Raw genomic sequence first — 6,047 nt, 5'->3', positions numbered from 1 at the left:
AATAATAATGTTTCACGTCAGCCATAAAATATATACATATATATGTCCAAGTCCACTCTATCTCTTACTTTGCATGCACCGCTGTGCTGTTGTGGGGTGTGACGAGCCCATTTGATTCCAGAGTTTTCACTACTATTAAGGGTGCCAATTGGATTGGATATGGTCCAATCCAATCCAATCTAATGTGAATTCATTATAAATGGATCAGGTGCAACTCAATCCAATGAATATTTTGGATTAATTTGGATCGGTCTAATTCAATTTCTGGACCATCCAATCTGTTCAAATTCATTTTAATTTTGATTGGTTTCAACACAAACTCGACCCATTAACACCTATATTCTTATTTTATATTAATGGACCAGCTTAATCTGACCCAATCTAATATAAATTTATTACAGATGAACTAGGTTCAATCCAATCTAATAAATATTTTGGACCAGATTATTTCAATTCAATATGCGTTGTTGGTCTGTCCAATCCATCTAAATTGATTTTTAATTAAGCGGGTCCAATCCAAAACTGGTCCATTGACACTCTTAACTTCAATCAATCAGAGACCCTACCAACTGACCAAACTGGCACACATGTGAGGAGATATGCACAATAATGGACCTCAAACCCTCCAAAATCAAAGATCAAAATAAATTGATCTTGGAATCCACAGTCAAAATTTTGGAAGCAATCTAAAATGGTGGGCTATCATATCCCATTCAATGTTGTGAGATCAAGACTGCATCAGAAAGTCAGCTTGGTCATACATTGGGTGCTCTCTTACCTTTTATATTCATTTCCTAATCTTTCTCATTCTTTCCAATTCGTTCTTCTTCTAGATATTGACCACCCAAACTGCCAAACAATGGAATTTGTACTTTGTAGACGTGGAGTTTGGAGTGTGGTTGAAGAAGGCAGACGTTTCTAAAAGAACAATTAGAAAGAAAATGAGGGGGCTTCTTGGGCTTGGGCCAGACTAAGGAATCTTTACACAGACATTCAAAATATGAGGCACAACTTAGAAATTAATTAATGAACAAATATGAATAAACCCCTTTTTTTTTCTTTTTTGGACTTTTCTCTCTCTTAAGAAAGGTATTTGGTGATACTCTACGATAGAATCTTCCTATTCTGTGGAGCCGTGAGTGGACAGGTTAGCCCAGGTCCAATAACTGCGTCTGGCCACGTCCCTTTTCAAAACTGTTGGGTCACATGCATGACAGAATCAGATTTCCTTCCTCTTTTTTCAGTTGCAATCTCCACCTTTTTCAGAGAAAACGTGTTGCTTTTACAAGCTTAGATGATGAAATCCATCCTCCCTTGTTACTGGAAATCCATGTATCGAATTTGAAACACCCAAAAACCTTTTGTTTTGATCCAACAAGACATCCTGTGCATTTGCAAATCCACACGCCCCTACTTACTCTTGAATTGAATTCCGTTTTCCACTCTCCAACAAGTCAACTGTCTCAACAACCATTCTCTCTCTCTCTCTCATCCAACGGTGGTGGTTGGGTTGATCTTTTTGACAAAGCCCATGAATTAGCGATGGCCCCACCAAAGTGGGGAACCTTGAGTTGTCGTGTTTGGGAGGTAAATCCATTCTACGCGGTTTGTGCTTTGTGGGCTCAGAAAAAGCCGCGTTAATTTGAAGACTGACCAGATCACCAGACGATTTCAGTAATAAAAATCAAATTTGTCTTCCTTTCTGGTTTTATGGTGAACAGAAGATGATGGCCTTGGTATTATTAGCGGTTCTCTTCGTCTGCGGCCTAATCAACTCTGTTTTCTATCTCCCTCCAAAGAAAGTGATTACTTGGATTCAATCTTTTTCTCCAATTTCAAGAAGTTGTACTTCGATCACTCCACCTGCATCTGTAACAGTCATGGCTTCTGATAAGAAGAAGGAGAGTGCCCACGACAGGGCCGAGCTCAGAAATATCTTCGCCACTTTTGACAAGAATAGCGATGGCTTTATTAACAAGGAAGAGCTCACAGAGTCGTTGAAGAATATTGGGATTTCTACTACTGACGCAGAAGTGAAAGACATGATTGAGAGACTGGATGCTAACAAGGATGGGCTAATAGATCTTGATGAGTTCTGTAAGCTGTATGATTCGGTGGGGAAGCCACAGGATAGAGGAAGGAAAGATGGGGAGGAGGGTAGTACAGAGGAAGAGGATGGAGGTGTGGACCAAGAAATGGAATTGAAGGAGGCGTTTGATGTTTTTGATGGGAACAAAGATGGGTTGATTACAGTGGAGGAATTGAGTCTGGTTTTGGGATCTCTGGGGTTGAAGCAAGGGTGGAAGAGTGAGGACTGTAAGGAGATGATCAGGTCGGTTGATATGGATGGAGATGGTATGGTTAATTTTGAAGAGTTTAAGAAGATGATGATGAAGGCTGGTGGATGCCTTGTATCTCTTTTCTAAACATCAATCAAACCCTTCTTCACTTCCATTCAATCCAGTAATAAGATTGTATTTGAAGGTGGAGATAGGTTTTAGAGTATCTTACTGAAGAATGATGAATAATCAATCACTGATTCCTCTGTTACTAATCTCTCTCACCTCTGTGGCTCTGTCTTCCTCTTTTCCTTTGTGTTTTTCCTTTTAATTTTTTATTTAGGGACTTGGTCTACAGCTTCATGTATAAATTTTGACCACCAAGAACTGTTTACTTGTGTTATGGTAAGTAAAATAAAAGAAAATTAGACCTTAGGATTCAGAGTTTGAAATTTGAATTTTTGAACACTCTCTCTCTCTCTCTCTCTCTCTCTCTCTCTCTGTAGAGTGTAGAGCTCTTGGGACCTTTCTTCAACTTGCCCTTCTTGGGACCATACTCTGGTTTCCCAAATTTTGATTATCTGATCGGTTTCTTTGACTTAGTAAAGAACATATTATCCATTGACAATTAGCACTGTATGTATCTCCATCTACTGAGGAACCCTATGCTAGCAATAACTCTTCTATTTTGAGAAGAAAGAAGGCCACAACCACAACACAAATGGTTATTATAATGGAAATGCAAAGAAATTACCACATTCATCATCTCCTGTATTAAATTTTATGACTGGCGTGAGGCGTTATTATTGATTATACAGCCACTGCAATTAGTAGGCTAGTAGCTAATCTGGTCTCCATTCATATACTTATGCCCTGTTTGACATCCATCCGGATAAGTGATTCTTCCTTTTCTCGCAATTCTCGAGATGAGATCATGAGAATAGCCTTTGCCCTTTGGATTGCAATCAATCATGCCCAGCATGCATTTGTGGGAAGTGAAAATTTTTTCCAGCTGAGAAAGGTTACAAAGGTGAGGCTTACATATCAGCTGATATAGCCACACGTATGCTGAAAGCGAGGAACCATCAATAGGACCCACGCACGATGCTGCCTAGTGCCTACGTCAAAAGGGAATATAAAAAATCAGCACTCCTAGATCAAGCTTGATTCTGTCATGGGTGATGGGTAGACCCGACTACATTCCCACTATCCTATTCCATAATCCCTACAGCGCGAAGGGAGTGTCCTGTGCTCTTGTGCCTAGAGACATATACATGGGTTTGCGGCTTTGCGCCCTCATAACTTGCCACTTGTCCAGCTGTCCTATGTGGCAAGACGACCATTGAGTGCGCGCCCAAGCCCAACTAAAAGTAAGATTCTACTACTAAATGATAGCATGATTCAATGACTTCTTAGCCCTTGTCCAAGTTTAAAAGAGTTTAATCTTGAAGGGTTAGTTTGGTCATTTCAATTTATCATGGTAGCTTAGCCAACTAATGTTGGCCCCTTCAGAGTTTCAATTATAACTTGTCCATTAAAAGTGTTTTTTTTTTTTGTTTTTCTAATGGGCCGTCTAGTAAATTGTTTGGGTTTACGTAGGGATCCTTCTAATATGGTCCGTCTAGTAAGTGCCCATTTTAGGAGGGAGCAGATCCCAACTCACTAGTGTGTGTGCATCCATGTTACATGGCAACAAAACTGGTATAGTTGCACAATCATTCTAGAGCCAAATGCGGGAACAATACAAAAGTTGGCCCATTAAGGCTGATCCGACCCTAATCCAATATGTGTATTTACCACTTAACCCAACCCACAACCATCTTTCCATTGGCCTTACCACAGAGAGCTTATGAATTATGATTATGCAAGTTTGATGATATGTTTCCAATTTTCTGTGGATCGCATATGAAATTGAAATAAAAAATATAGGTATCTCAAGGAATGGAAATCAAAATTCTATTGACCAATTTTTTCTCTCTCAAAATCCAAAAAATAATCAAGTTCTAAAGAAAATTAATATATAATAAAAGACAAATATAAATTTTGATTTTTTTTTTAGAAAAGGCAAAATGAAGTATTTCATTAATATAAATAAACCCCAGTAATGACGGAAAAATAGTATCATGTACAAGAAATTACTTTAACTAATTTTTTTAAAATTTTATGATTAGCAAGCCAAGAGATCACTTTTTCTGATATTTTCTTTAAAAATTTATCAATCCTTTCTCAATCCCATACTCATTTGTGTGCTCTATTAAAGTCAACCTGGCTACCGTAAAGGAGCAACAACCTTTCTGTCATAGGATCTAATTCCCGACCATTAACATTAATTCCTTCTATACTGAGGTTTCTATACATGTAGTCAGCTACTCTTACTTCTTCATTGCCATTTCAAACAAATCGTTCATGGGACTTGCACCACACCAACAATCCCTCCAGATTCTTACCTTTTTCCCATCAATTCCCTACATCATACCTCCCTCAAGCTTTTACTAAATAGGTTATATATCTGTTTTATTTATTTTTAAATGGAGTAACATGATGCTGTCCAATCTGAGGTATTTCAAACTGAAGACACAATTAAATAGTCCTACCAACTAGACAAAGCCAAGGTGAAAGGACGAAGCTGCGCAATGAGAGGTGCAACCAGGAGAAAGGTCAGAAGCCCGAGGAGTTGTTCCTCGGGTAAGTACTCCAACGCTCAAGTTAGTAGGATCGAGAAGGATGTGGCCGAACAGAGCATGTTGAAATAACATTGGTCTGGACCGAAGAGATAGCGGCAAAAGGTATTCAAAGAGGGAAGTTCTAAAAGTCCCTTACCTCAAGTGAGGAATACCTATTTATATTTGAGTATCCGTGTCCTAAATGGATAAGGCTTTTGGGGTTGTCGAGATGAGGGCATCCATCGAGGCCTTTGGGAGGTTTCCTTTTCCCCGACGGGGTTCGTTTCCTTGTTCGTGCAAGACACTCTTTCTTAGCCGTGTTCTTCCATTACACGGGACATTGACATGACCTAAAAGAGGGGCGGCCGCGGAGATTGCCATATTGCATCCTTAGCCAGTTCAACCATCACCCGAACACAGCATATGTTTGAAAAGCAGCTCCAGTCTCCCAAGTCCTAACCCATATTTCTCACATTATACTTATCCTGAGTTACCCTCTTTGATTGTTTATCCTCTTTTTTCAACAAACCTCCAAAACCTTAGAAGATCTTTATTCACATTCTTCAATCCCCTTGGCTCCAATCCTCCACTCCTTTTTGGCTTACACACCTTATTATTACAATTTGACCCGATAAATTTTCTTCTCCTCTTTCCATCCCTTGCATAAGAAATACCTATGTAAGCTATGAAGAATCCCAAATAAAGTTTAATGGCATGTATAAGATCCAACCTTCTTATCTGAGAGTGAGTACTAATGTGCCCTATGCTTTTTCAGGTGCAATTCCTAATTTTGTTCTTTTTTCCTTTAGAAATTTTGTCATGTTTGATTAGCTTTTGCTGCTTTCATGGACATTTCTAAAACAAAGTATGAGTAAATATCCAGTAAGTCTAATGTGTAAAAGAAGAAAATACTTAGATATTATTATTTGAAATGCAATCATTTGTATTTTCTCCATAATATATTATTTATCCATGACTCTATTATCCTTACCTTCATAGTTATGTCACTTGTGTGTAAGAAGGCTGCCCAAAATAAAGCTGAGTAAGAGAACTTCTGAGAGAAAATAGAGCTTAATTTATAGATATAAATGATCAAATTTACATA

The 6,047-nt window shown here is 38.5% G+C and overlaps 1 pseudogene across 1 annotated transcript; it reads left to right on the top strand.

Annotated features, from left to right (window-relative positions):
• The first annotated feature begins 1,292 nt into the window (after positions 1 to 1,292).
• LOC148869461 (calmodulin-like protein 3 pseudogene) lies at positions 1,293 to 2,731 on the top strand (annotated as a pseudogene). Its single transcript, XR_016107805.1, has one exon. The product of XR_016107805.1 is annotated as a calmodulin-like protein 3 pseudogene (transcript).
• The last annotated feature ends 3,316 nt before the right edge of the window (positions 2,732 to 6,047 follow it).

Source organism: Nelumbo lutea, chromosome 2 (assembly GCF_056320005.1).
Source record: "Nelumbo lutea isolate HS-2025 chromosome 2, American lotus-T2T, whole genome shotgun sequence".
Taxonomy (NCBI): domain Eukaryota; kingdom Viridiplantae; phylum Streptophyta; class Magnoliopsida; order Proteales; family Nelumbonaceae; genus Nelumbo; species Nelumbo lutea.
This window is presented reverse-complemented; position numbering and strand designations above follow the sequence as displayed.